Below are 14,233 nucleotides of genomic sequence, written 5' to 3' on the forward strand. Positions count from 1 at the left end.
AGGTTGTTGGCTGCAGCGTGTTTTTCCTTTGAGGTGCTGGGAACCAACGAAGAGACTATTTTTAGGTTAAAGCTCTTTCGAGGGCCTGTGTTTGTAGCTCAGAGGTAGAGTGCTTACTTGGCATGCGTGAGGTTCTGGGTTCGATCCTCAGCACCACTTATAAATAAATAAAATAAAGATATTGTGTCCATTTACAACTTAAAAAAAAAATAAAGACTGTTTTAAGGCAGTGTCTCCTTGCAGTACTGGGATCTAATACAGCCTGGAGTACACTTATATCTGATTTTTATACAAGTCACTTCAACTTATAAATTATATATGTGTACACACTATTGCGGAACAGAAATAATAAAAATTAATTAAAAATTTGATGCAACTTTTCTCCTTTCAGAATGCATCTTAAGTTTTGAAATGGGAAACAATTCCCTAAGACAGCAAAGTCCAATACATACAAATTGTGAGGCATGGGATAATTTTAACTTTTCTAATGATCATATTAAAGTTAGGGTAAAAAGGTAAAATTAATAACCCAATATATCCAGAATATTATCATTGTGTGACAAATATAAAATTACTAATGAAATATATACATATATAACTATACTTTCTATTTTAAGCTTCCAACACATCTCTGTTCACAGCAGCCACATTATAAATTTCAGAGCTCTGGCTTTCCTGACCTTATGGAGGTGAAAGTCCTGATACCCTTATTTTTATGCCAGAGGTAAGTAAATATACTTTTTGAATTAATATATCTCCTCAGAAACAAAGAGAATGAAGTTTCAACCAGGAAGTGTCCAAAATTAGACCACTTTTTCTGTGTGAATGCTGGTAACAGATCCATTGCAATTCCAGTTTCAGGCAGCAAATAAAGAAATACAGAGTCCCAGGAGGTGGGGGCTCCCTGACTTCAGATCTGTCAACAATCTATATCTTAGAGTTTAAAGAGATTCAAGGCAAACTTCTTATTTTTTAGTTTGGCCTTGGACCCAATAGCCAGGCTGTGATGTCTATTTCCTCCTGCTGTATTAGGTACCATGAGGATTGGCACCAATCATAAGCACAGATGTCTGCATGCATTTCTATATTTCAGTGCCATCTAAAAGATCAAACCTTCCATTGAAATTAGAAGAAAAAATCATCACCTGTAAAGCACCTGCTCTTTTTTTTTTTAATAATTCTGTACAACATGGGATTCAATCCCAGCATCCTGCTTATATGAAGGGTATATTAATTATCTATCACAGGGTAATGAGCCACTCTAAAGCTTATTTGCTCATCATTGGGTGGTCATTAATTTAGGCTGGATTCAGCTGGGCTGCTTCTGGTGCACGTGGTTAGCTGATGATTGATATAGTTGCTGTGCTTCAGCAGGTGAGCTCTTAACTAGGGCACCTTTATTCTACACAGAATATCTCATCCTCCAGTAATGTAATGTGGGTTTGTTTTCATGGTAACAACAGAGAAAATCAAGCCTCCTGACCTCACATTTGGCTTTCTACGATAGCAGGAATAAAACCATAGGAGGTCAGGAGGCTTGATTTTTCTCTGTTGTTCAGGAAAGCAAAGCAAAAGCATTGAAATGTGTGTGTGTGTGTTTCTAGGGATTGAATTCGGTGATGTTTTCCCACTGATCTATATCCCAGAATTTTTATTATTTTTTAAATTTTGAGACAGAGTTTCCATAAGTTGCTGAGGTTGGCCTCAAACTTGCTGTGTTCCAGCCTTAGCTTTCAGAACCACTGGGATTACAGGCATGCACTTTTGTGCTTAGCCCAGTTAAAGATTTTTAGGCCTATGTACAAGACTAATACTCTTTCACAATCAGGCTTTTGTTTTTGGCAGTTTGAGGCATTGAACCCAGAAGCACTTTACCATATATATTTTGATGTGTTTGCTGTGCTTCACAAAATTTTGATTTTGAGAAAGGGTCTCATCGACTTGCTTAAGGCCTCACTAAATTTCAAGATTGGCTTTTAACTTGGAATCTGCCTGCCTCAGTCTCTCAAGCCACTGGGATTAGAGGTATGCAAAATAGTGCCTGGCCTTAGTCACAGTTTTATATGGAGGCATAACAGGGAGACTCCAAGTCCAAGGATTGGGAAACACATTTGGCAGGAATAAAAGCACATTATAAAAATCATGGATTCAAGGAAGGATAAAGAATTTTTGATATTTTGGCTCTCATTATCACTTGGACGTTTCTTATTGATGAGTTTTATAAAAAAGTCTTCCTGCAAGGGCTGGATCCCAATACTTAAGAAAACCTTTCTTTAAATTAGCTGCAGCCTGAGACACTACATTTCAACTTCCATCACTTCAAAAACAAACAAAGAAAAAAGCTGCCACCAAATACTTGTCAGTCTGACCTCATTCATTCTTGCCTTTCATATCATCTGTCACTCAGAAAACTCACTAGGCTCAGTCTGAGAGGATGAAGACTTAACTCCTATCAAATCAGGAGTACTTAGGTAAGTATTGCCCAATCCTACCCACAGCTAGTGAAGATGGACAGGCTTTCATAGTCCCAACTAGCTTTTGTCTCTGGAACCTCCCACTCTTAATATCCATCTCTAGACTCCTGTTCCTATGGTCAGGAGGCTTGTTTTTCTCTGTTATTCAGGTACTGGAAGACCTGTAGGGAACACACTTGGCAAATTAAAGACAGAAAATTGTGAGAGCACTGTGACATCTGGAGATTAGGAAGCAAGTCTTCCTATTCCCATGATAGTCTCTGGAGACTGCAGGCCTGAGTTCTCTTCTGGAGCTAGTCAGCCCTAAGTCCCTCACTGGCCAAATGGATCATATGTAAGCAGTGGAAAGCTTGGGAATCCTGTCTAATCCCTGCACTTTATCAGCTCCTACCTGAAGTAATATCTGAGCACTTATGTGCCAGCAGCCCAGAATCTTCTGTGATTGGGGTGTTTTATGTCTAGGATGATAATCAGAATCACAATTCCACGTATTGTTTTTCTGAATGCGGGGAACCGTTTTCTGCTGGGGCCTCAGTTCCTCCTTTCACCAGAGGTTGTTTTTCTTTGTTCTTTCTTTCCTTTATTATTCAATAAAGGGTTAGTGGGCACCAGGTATTGAAACCAGAGGTACTTTACCTTTGAACTACATTCTCAGTCCTTTAAAGTTTATATTTTTTGAAAGTGTCTCACTAAGTTGTTAAGGTTGTCCTTGAACTTGTACCTCACTCTCCTGAGTTGCTGAGACTAGAGGTAAGGGCCACTGTCCCTGAATAATTCTGAATTTTCTAAATGTAAGGGATGCAAACCATCAAATCCAGAACACTCTCTCCCAGACTAAGCCTTTATACATTTGTCACCTAATTTCTAAAATTCCAGCTTCTTTTCCACAATGCCAATGACAACCTCCTCTCTCCACAGTATTATCAGTTATTTGTTTCCCATGCTACATTTCAAATGGGAACAGTACTTTTTAATTGTTTCACCAGGAACTGGATACAAATTTTAGATAGTTTATTTTCTATCTGGGTGCAATGTCACATGCCTGCAATCCCAGAGACTCAGGAAATTAAGGCAGGACGATTGCAATTTCATGGTCAACTCAAGGCACTTATGTACACCTTCTGCAACTTAGCAATTGCCTGAAATTAAAAAAAAATATTAAGTGTCACTAGGTATGTAACCCTGGCTTAACATTCTGCTGCGTAAATTCTCCACCACCACATAAAATAATTAAAATAAAGGCTTTGTTTTCTACTCATTAGCAGTTCACATAAGAGAAAATAGAGAAAAATCACTTGACTTTGAAGAATTGTTAGTACTTGTATCCTCCTTTTATCTTTCTGTGGCCAGACACCTCACGAGACTGTCTTTGGGCTGTCAATTACCCCTTGTAGAGTGCGTGTTTTGTTCTCATTCCCTCCTCTGATATTTTCCTAATTCTGTGTTTTAGAACTCTCTGAAATGGGGATCCCACAGCTGGCATGTTTAAGGTCTCTTGGGGTGTCTAGAGAATATTAGTACCTGGGTCTCATCCTGTTAGAGAGCAGTCTAAATTTAGAGGTATGCTATCTCAGGGAAGTGGATGAGTGCCTTGAAGCTGGGACAAATCTCCTGGTGTAGCTTTCTTCCAAAAGGCACTTCAATGATGCACAATTTAGTTAACAAACTGATTCCAATTTATTTGAACTTGTACGCAGCATTGTTATTACAGTGTCATGTGGTAATTTTACAATTAGTTTTTAAAGAGCTTTCATGCTATTTCAAAGAATGATTGTACTAAAGTTATATTCTAGCATAGTGTGAAAGTGTTTCTGTCTTCCAAATTTATATAAATGGAGTACTAGTTATTCTTCACTTTTTGATAATAAACATTCTAAAAGCTGTTCTTAGGTTGCTGGTCTTATATTTGATTGTGGCTACAAATTTCTGATGCAAGTTTTTTTTTTAAATTCAGGCTGCCTAGTAGTAAGTGGAGGAAAGTGCTCTAAACTGGTTTAGAAATAAACAGGGAATGAACAGGCATCTGTGCTTTTTAACCCATAATCTTCACTTCTGGTGGGGATTATATCCCATTGAAATGCTTGTACATCAATATGAAACCACTCATTTGTGACCTAGGGAGATTGGTAGATGCATAGTTGCCATTTTCCAATGCTTCTATATGTCCTTATTAACACTTCTCATATGGAGAAAACGATTATTGGTTAGACCTTATTCCAATTTACCAGATAGAATTTAATCATGCCTTTAGGAATCATGAATTCAAATAGAGCTAGAGTCTGAGCCACTGAGTATTTAGAACATTAAAATAAGGTGAGGAAACACAATTCAACTTTTTGCATAAATTAGTCACCTTCTAAAGACAGGCTCCCAGGAAAAGAAATATAGAATGAAAGAATATGCACATGTACCATTTTAACAACTACAATCAGATTACATCACATAAGAATGGCATAGGTTATGTTATCACTGGGAATATCCGACAGTAGTTGCTTTTTGCAGCCAACATTTCTTGGGTGTTGGCATTTTAAAAAAATGAGTAATGTCTTGGCATGTGGCAAGTAAAATTACACTTTTCATTTCCAATTTTCCAACTGATAAGCTTGAGTTACCTTTTAATCGATGATCAGCTATGTAGACTTTTTACATCTGGGTCATACTCTGGGTCCTGTGGTGTGCTTTCTTTTACCCTATAGCCTCCAAGCATTTGCCCCTGTGATGAACCAGGGTTGACACAGTTGTTTCTGAAGATTTCCCCTAACTTAAAAAGGTAAAAGCTGAGCACTGTGGTGCATGCCTGTAATCCCCACTCCTCTGGAGGGTGAGACAGGAGGATTTGAAGTTCAAAGACTCAGTAAGAGTGATGCATTAAGTATCTCAGTGAGACCCTGTCTCTAAAAATGCAAAATAGGACTGGGGATGTGACTCAGTGGTTGAATGCAGCTGAGTTCAATCCCAGGTACTGGAAAAAAAGGTAAAATCTTTTGTGTCTCTTAAGTTAAAGAATTTACCTTGGATATCTTGTCTTCATGGTACTGTCCTTGGAATGTGGTGGAAGGATATTGTCTCCTGACTGACATCCCTTTTATCAGTAGCAGACAAAACTTTGGGTAGCTTAGAGGCAATTTCATACAGGTATGTTCATGGGTAATTCTTATTTCTATGCATGCTGCTGAGAAGCTTTTGGATACCTAGTATTCTGTGTTCTCTCATTTCTACAGTGGGGATGTTTTTAGATTACTCAGTTGTACAGTGGCTTCATGAAGACTATTGATACCAGTAGGTGCTATGACCACACAGCTGACAAAACATCTTGGAGTTACTTTGTAGATAAGGCTTAACAATTATCTGACACCCAGAACCTTATAACTTTATAACCTTGTCATCATGGGCACTCATGTCTTGCACATGATCAAATACAAAATGTTGAATCTTCCTTGTCTGGGCTCCAGATTCCAATTCTGTGATGGTCCATGGTACTGTCAATAAGCATATGTCCTTCCTTGACCTCCTTTTACTTTAAACCCATAATAAGGAAGTTTTCTTCTGCATACCTCTATAGCTCACGTATGTTTTGAAAACATAAAACTTGGTGATCTTTTACCTCCTTCTAGAGCAACCTGTTTTATAATTGATAAACTCTGAAGAGTTTTAAATTTTAAATTTCACATTTTAAATTTCAATCTATCCGTTGATTTGTAAAGGGGGTTTGAGATGAATTCTAGCTGGTGTTTGCCCTTGATGTAAACCTAAACTAGGATTTTCTGTATCCTGGAATAAGAGTCCAAAGACCATTCAGATAAATGAAAAGATTCTGTTTGTGTTCAAATATGTAATATATAGTACTGTATTCTATGTACATGTATCACAATTCCTGATTTTTTTGAATAACTGTCCTTTCCAAGTCAGAGAGAATAAGAAATGTTGCATTAGTCTTTTATTCATCATGTTTCCAGCTGCTTATTAGGTGTGGGACTTTGATCATGGGAGGGAATAGATATTATAACCTGACCATTAGCTCTAGGGCCAAATTGCCAAATATGGTGTTTGTACTTCATGTATTTAAGCAATAGAGTCAGGGCTGTGGACGGATATGAAGTTATGTATCTCCCATCTGAAATCCCATCTTCTATTGTTTCCTGAATGATATCTGCAATGGCAGTGGACCTGTGACCAATATCAATTGTGAAGACTGATCTACTTTTGGACACTTCCTGGTGGAAGGTTCCTGTTCTGACTTATGGCAGTGTCTTTTCCAATCTTTGGGCCTAAGGAGAAATATTTATAAGAAACTCTATCCCTTACCTCTTTCATAAAAAGGAAGGGATTAGGCTCTGTACCTGCCTGAGGTCAGAGGAACCATAGCTCTCAAATCTGGAATGTGGCTGTTGTGATCTGAGACATACTGCAGGCTTAAATACAGTGAGTTTTGGGATGTAGTTCCAAATATATAAAAATTTTTTACATAATTGTGTATAAATATATAAAATATTTTAAAATATGTATTTCATTAGTAACAACATATTGGTCAAATAATGATAATATTCTGAATAATATTATTAGGTGTGGGACTTTGACCATGGGAGGACTAGATATCGATTATGAAACAATCCACCTCATTATATCATTGTAATCAATTTCACCTCTTTAAATTTTTTAATGTGAATACTAGAAAAATCTAAATTATACTTGTGCCTCACATATTATTTCAATTGTGCATTGCTTATTTAGAGGTTTGCTTTCCAGTAAAAACTCTCTCCTCTCAAGAAAAAAGGGCAGAAAATTTAAATGGAATTTTGTGTTAATTGCCATTACATTATTTCCATCCATGAATAATATACAGACATGTGTAATCCATACATTAATTTGACCTTATATGCAGGGTTAAAGGCAAATATCCTTCTGGCTGGGCTAGATCCCCTTCTGTGAGGAAAACTGACCTTAAAGAACCTGCTATTTTGGCCTTATTTGTTTCTGAATTGGATATCATCTTCTGTCACTCGAAAGAAGGCTCACTGGGCTCAGACTCAGGAGGCAGGACCTGAAGCCCCGTCCAATCAAAAGCACTTGGTGAGAATGGTCCAATCCCACGCATAGCCAGTGAAGGGAGGGACTTTTGCAATCTAGTGAGGCCATTTTCTCCAGAACCCTTCTATTTTTGCCTTGGAGCACTAAACTTCTCCCCCAGGTTTAAATGTCTGAGTTTGCTCTGCAGTGCAGGTTTTGAAGATCCCTAGGGAGCAGGCCTCCACAGTGTGGAGGCTTTCCTGACTTCTGCAGCACCAGGAAATGGTGAGTATGCCAGAAATTCTTGAGCCTGGGGAAGCATTCAATTGGAATCAGGACAGGCTGTGGCAGGGAAAAGGAGCTGACTGAAATTCTAGGCTGTTTCGGGAGTCCGTAGACCTGCAGCTCCCAAAGAATCCTACTGCCTGGCCAAGTGGGGAGCATGTGGGTTGCAGAGACCCTGGACAACCTTCTCCGATCCCCTGGGGTGGTATCAGCCTCCTCAGCGTCCTTCTGGCAGGAGTTTGCAGGCAGCTCAGGGTCTTCCCAGACTGTGTGATGATTGACAACTATATAATATGTCATCAACATACTTTTCACTTGTCAAATTTACAAGAGCGGATTCAATTTCATGCTGAGAGCCATAGCCAAGTAGGAATGACACATGGCATTTTTGGTTGAAAGGTGACCCCAGCAAGCCATTGAGATGATAATGATTATGTTAAGATGTGCATTCAATTGGAGATTAGACCCCTGCTGTCTGCCTAGGCCTGCTACTTTGGAGCTCTCGCAGGACTCCCGGAGAGTTCCCATTTGTTGGGGAAGTGCAGTAGGAGGGAATTCCTGAGGAGGGATTTCCTGTTGGTGGAGTGTGTCCCGGGAGAAGGCCACGTGTGTGGCATTCGTGGGAGTTTTGGAAATAAAGTTTGTTCCTGCTTGAGTGGCTCATGATTTTGTGCCCAGCCAGACTGTGGCATTTGGTGGCCCATACGGGGAACACCTGAAGCTCAGAGGTAAGTGAAATTGCTCACCCCTGAGGGAAGGCGAAAGAATGGGTGACCATTTCAAAAAACAATGTGTTTTGGTTTTGATTTATTTTGTTTTTGTTTCAAGCTGCCTATCCCTAGAACCTTCTCAGGCAAACTGGGAAAAATGGTTGGCTCAAGGTTTGAAGTTGTTCGGCCCTGAGGAAGAGAAAATTTATACAATGATTTTTTGTTCCATTTTTGTTTCATTCTGTTTCGGTTTTGTTTTGTGTTATCTTATTGGGTTGTGTTATCTTTATAGTAGATTAGAAATTAGTAAAAAAAAACTGAAAGAGTGTTAAGTAAATTGTTAGAGGTTCAGACCATGGGGAAAGACATTTTAGATCAAGCAAAAGAGAAGGTCTCTTGAGCTACTCAGACAGAGGAAGAAAATTTAAAGGAAAAGGGGCTATTAGGGAAAAAGCTACAACAGGAGGCTGCTACTAACACTGTTCTATCACCAGAGAGCGTAATTCAACCAACAGCTCCATCTATAGAGACAGCTGAGTGGCCCTTAACCCCCGTTGATAGATGGAATCCTGAGACAGGACCTCAAAGATTAGCATGCCCTGTACTTGAGCAGGCAGGAGGGCAGCGAAATCACCATGCTCTAGATTTCAAAACAGTGAAGTATTTAAAGGAGGCTGTAACAACCTATGGTCCCCAAGCACCCTTCACTGTAAGCGTGGTTGAATCCATTACCAACTTGGACATGATGCCAGCAGATTGGGCTAGAATGTATAAATCTCTGCTAAATGAAGGACAATATTTGTTATAGAAGGTTGCCAATGAGTAATTTTGCACGGAGACAGCTAGGCGAAATGCAGCAGCTGGTTACCCTCAAAGAAATCTAGATATGTTGTTAGGAAAAGGACCTTATGAGGGTCAATGGCAACAAATTGAATATGATCCTGCTATATATGCACAAATTGCTGCAGACGCAGTTAGGGCATGGAAGACTTTACAAGGACATGGAGATTTACAAGGTCAATTATCTAAGGTAATACAGAGAGCTAATGAGCCTTACGCTGAATTTGTAGATAGGCTTATTCAAACAGCTGCCAGAGTTTTGGGGGATACAGAACAAGCAATGCCATTAATAAAACAACTGGCTTATGACCAAGCAAATCATTGCTGCAGAGAGGTTATTAAACCATGGAAACATGAAGATTTAAATACATATATTAAATTAGGTAGAGACATTAATGAACAAGGGCAAGTCTTGGCAGCTGCAGTACAACAGGCTTTAGATGCCAGGCCAAAAACATGCTACAATTGTGAACAAATAGGACATTTTAAAAGGAATTGCCCCATAGGACGAGGGTTTAACAAAACTAGGTATCAAAGGAATAGAATACGGGGTATTTGCCCACGATGCCATAGAGTGAGACATTGGGCTAATGAATGCCGTTCTCAAACCACCAAACAGGGTGCTCTGTTATCAAAAAATGGACAAGGACCAGGTATTTAATCATGATATCGTGGAGAAAGGCATCAGGCTCAATTGCCAAAAAAAGGACTGGGGGGCCCAATGCTCCGGGGCCCACAACCACAAATATACGGGGCAATGGAGGAACCTAGGAACACCATCAGGGTAGTGCCCAGGACACATTATCTATTAAATCCCTCATCAGACAAACCAGAGGGAGCACAGAGTTGGACATCTGCACCTCTGCCAGAGCAGTACTAACTCCAGAGATGGGAGTTCAAATCATTCCCACAGGAGTAAAAGGACCTTTTCCCCAAGGAACAGTAGGCTTATTATTGGGACACAGTTCTTCTACACTAAAAGGACTTATGATGAGTCCTGGGGTAAATGATCCCGATTATGAAGGTGAAATAAAAATTATAGCTAGTTCTCCAAGAGGTATATCAGTAATTTCACCAGGAGATAGAATAGCACAGTTATTAATAATACCCAGCCTGCATGATAAATTTTCCAGTCATACTGTCGAAAGAAGTTCCAGGGGATTAGGCTCCACAGGTCTACACCTTTGGCTATGCTGTCTTTAAATTTAGATTCTCGCCCCATGCTAAAACTAAATATTCAAGGATATGAATTTAATGGGCTACTTGATACAGGTGCTGACCTTAGCATCATATCTGGTCAAGAATGGCCAAAACATTGGCCATTACAACAAGCCACTCAAACGCTTCGAGGCCTAGGAGTGGAAACTAATCCCCATAGAAGTGCAATGGTATTAGATTGGAAGGATCCTGAAGGATGTGAAGGAACTATACAGCCATATGTATTGGATCATCTTCCTATAAATTTATGGGGACGAGATATCCTAGATCAATTAGGTTTGACATTAACAAATAACATCAATCCAAATGTGCCCACTATTAGGGATAGACAAGGTTTTAGGAAAAAAAAGATTAGGAGAACAAGAACAAGGTATAGCAGCACCAATTCAAATAGATCAAGGAATAAATAGACATGGATTGGGTTTTCAGAAGGAGTCACTGAGACAATAAAAATTACTTGGAAATCAGAAAGACCTGTATGGGTTCCTCAGTGGGCCCTGAATAAAGGAAAGATACAAGTAGCCCATGACCTGGTCAAACAACAATTAGCGGAGGGACATATACAACCTTCTGTATCTCCTCATAATACTCCCATTTTTGTCATTAAAAAGAAATCTGGTAAATGGAGATTATTGCAAGATTTAAGAGCCATTAATAATGAGATGGTTATTATGGGACCTGCTCAATTGGGGACTCCTCAATTGTCTGCTTTGCTGAAAACCTGGTATGTTTTAGCTATAGATATTAAAGATTGTTTTTTTTTTTTCAATCCAATTCATCCTGACGATAGTCCAAGTTTTGCATTTACTATCCCTGCACTAAATCATGAAGGTCCTGATCAGAGATATGAATGGAAAGTACTCCCTCAAAGGATGGCTAACAGCCCAACTATGTGTCAAATTTATGTTAACAAAGCAATCCAGACACTTAGAAATCAAAATCCTGAACTACAAATATTTCACTATATGGATGATGTATTGTTAGCACACAAATATAAAAACACATTGCTAGAATGTTATGCCACACTTATAAATTTATTAAAAAATTATAAACTAGAGATAGCAATAGATAAAGTACAATTAAATCTTCCAATTAATTATTTAGGAGTTCTATTATCTTCAACCATGGTCTGTCCACCAAAAATTCAAATACGAGTAGATCAACTCAAATCACTTAACGACTTTCAAAAGTTATTAGGAGACATAAATTGGATAAGCCCTTATCTAGGCATACCAACAGGAGAGTTGGGACCTGGGACCTTTATTTGATATCCTAAAAGGTCCATCAGATCCAAATTCACTCTGAATGTTAATGCCTGAAGCAAGAAAGGCATTAAAAATTATTGAAACATATATGGAAAATATGCATTTGGATAGAATTGATATAAGTTTGCCTTCATTATTTATTGTACTACCAACAAAAAATATTCCCACAGGAGTATTTTGGCAAGAAGGTCCATTATTGTGGATACATTTATCTTATTCTCCTAACACTATTCTTACTAGGTATCCTGAGGCTGTAGGACAATTAATACTCAAAGGAATAAAAGCAGCAAAGGGAGTGTTTGGAATTTCTCCCAATAAAATTATTACTCCATATACTATGTATCAAATTGATGAGTTAGCTAATGAGTTAAATACTTGGGCAATAATCATGTGTAAATCTAATGTTTCATTTGATAACCACTTACCATCTAATCCTTTATTGTCTTTTTGGTCTTCGCATCCTGTAGTTTTTCCAAAAATCACAAGAAAAACACCTATCATGAATGCTCCAAATAAATTCACTGATGGGTCAAATAATGGTAGAGCAGCAGTAGTTACCCCTGATCAAACTTTTACATTTTTAGTACCCAAACAATCAGCTCAAAAGGTGGAGCTTAATGCAGTTTTACAAGCTTTTGTGATGTTTAAAGATTCTGTATTTAATTTATTTTCTGATAGTCAGTATATAGTTAATGCTATAGTATCCCTTGAAGATGCTGGTAGGATTTCTCCTTCCTCTACTGTTTTCTCTTTGTTTTCCACCATACAAAGTCTAATCTGGGACAGAAAAGATCCATTCTTTATAGGATATATCAGGGCAGATACAGAATTGCCTGGAGCCCTTAGTTTTGGCAATGATTTAGCAGATAAAACTACACATGACATACATATTTTCTCTACACTAGAAGAAGCTACAAATTTTCATAAAAAGTTCAATATAAATGCTAATACTTTACAAAAGCATTTTAAAATAACTAAGGAACAAGCCAGACATATAATAAAACAATGTCAAAATTATGTGACCTTTTTACCACAAGGTAATCTTGAAGTCAATCCTAGCGGACTCATACCTAACCATATTTGTCAAATGGATGTCACAGACTTGTCAGCATTTGGAAAATTAAAATATTTGCATGTTACAGTTGATACTTCTTCCAGATTTTTGATGGGCTCCCTTCATGCTGGAGAAAAAACTAAAGATATTATAGCTCATTGCTTACAAAATTTTGCCATGTGGGTGTTCCAAAACAGTTAAAAACAGATAATGGTCCTGGTTATACTTGTACCTGTTTTGAACAATTTTGCTCATCATTTGGCATTACTCACATAACAGGAATTCCATAAAATCCACAGGGACAAGGCGTAGTTGAAAGAGCTCATCAAACTATTAAAATGTACTTATTAAAGCAAAAAGAGGGAATTGGGAAGGGGTATATATCCCCCAGAGATAAACTTAAAATAACCCTTTTTACTCTAAACTTTTAAAATTTGGATTCATCAGGGCTTAGTGCTGCAGAAAGGCATATGTATCCAAAAAATGTACATAAGCCTAAGGTACTTTGGAATGATATTCTAACAGGACAATGGAAATCTCCTGACCCAGTGATTGATTGTCTGGAGTTGGGGTTCTGTTTGTGTGTTTCCACAGGGAGAACAGCAGCCAATTTGGATTCCAGAGAGACTAACCAAAGTGATTTCTACAGACCAAAAAGAAGATGATTTGACTCAAATCCATAACAGCTGATATCCAGAGCTCCAGCTTGGCTATTCTTACATCTGCGACAGTGATTAACCAGGATGCTTTTTTCAATATCTATTTTATTATTGCCTTTTCCCACATCATAGTTCTATTTTATTTTTTGAGCTCATGCAGACCCAAGTTAATGTTTTTCTGATCAGTTTTATTTTTTGACTGTGGAGTTTTTAAACATTGCAATGGAGATTTCACCTGTGTAAACCTACAAGGCCTTTACTATTGTCTTATGTGTTGTATGTTTGTGTGCACACTTGTGTTTTGTGTTGTATGCCTGTGTGTGCGTATGTCCATATATCGTATATGAGGAGCGCTCATGAAAAAATGGATTCAATTTTTTTAAAAATTTTATTGTTGGTTGTTCAAAACATTACATAGTTCTTGATATATCATATTTCACACTTTGACTCAAGTGGGTTATGAACTCCCATTTTTACCCCATATACAAATTGCAGAATCACATCAGTTACACATCCATTGATTTACATATTGCCATACTAGTGTCTGTTGTATTCTGCTGCCTTTCCTATCCTCTACTATCCCCCCTCCCTTCCCCTCCCCTACCCTCTTCTCTCTCTACCCCCTCTACTCTCATTCATTTCTCCCCCTTGTATTATTTTCCCCTCACTTCCTCTTGTATGAAATTTTGTATAACCCTGAGGGTCTCCTTCCATTTCCATG

This window comes from Marmota flaviventris, chromosome 19 (genome assembly GCF_047511675.1).
Source record: "Marmota flaviventris isolate mMarFla1 chromosome 19, mMarFla1.hap1, whole genome shotgun sequence".
NCBI classification, from domain to species: domain Eukaryota; kingdom Metazoa; phylum Chordata; class Mammalia; order Rodentia; family Sciuridae; genus Marmota; species Marmota flaviventris.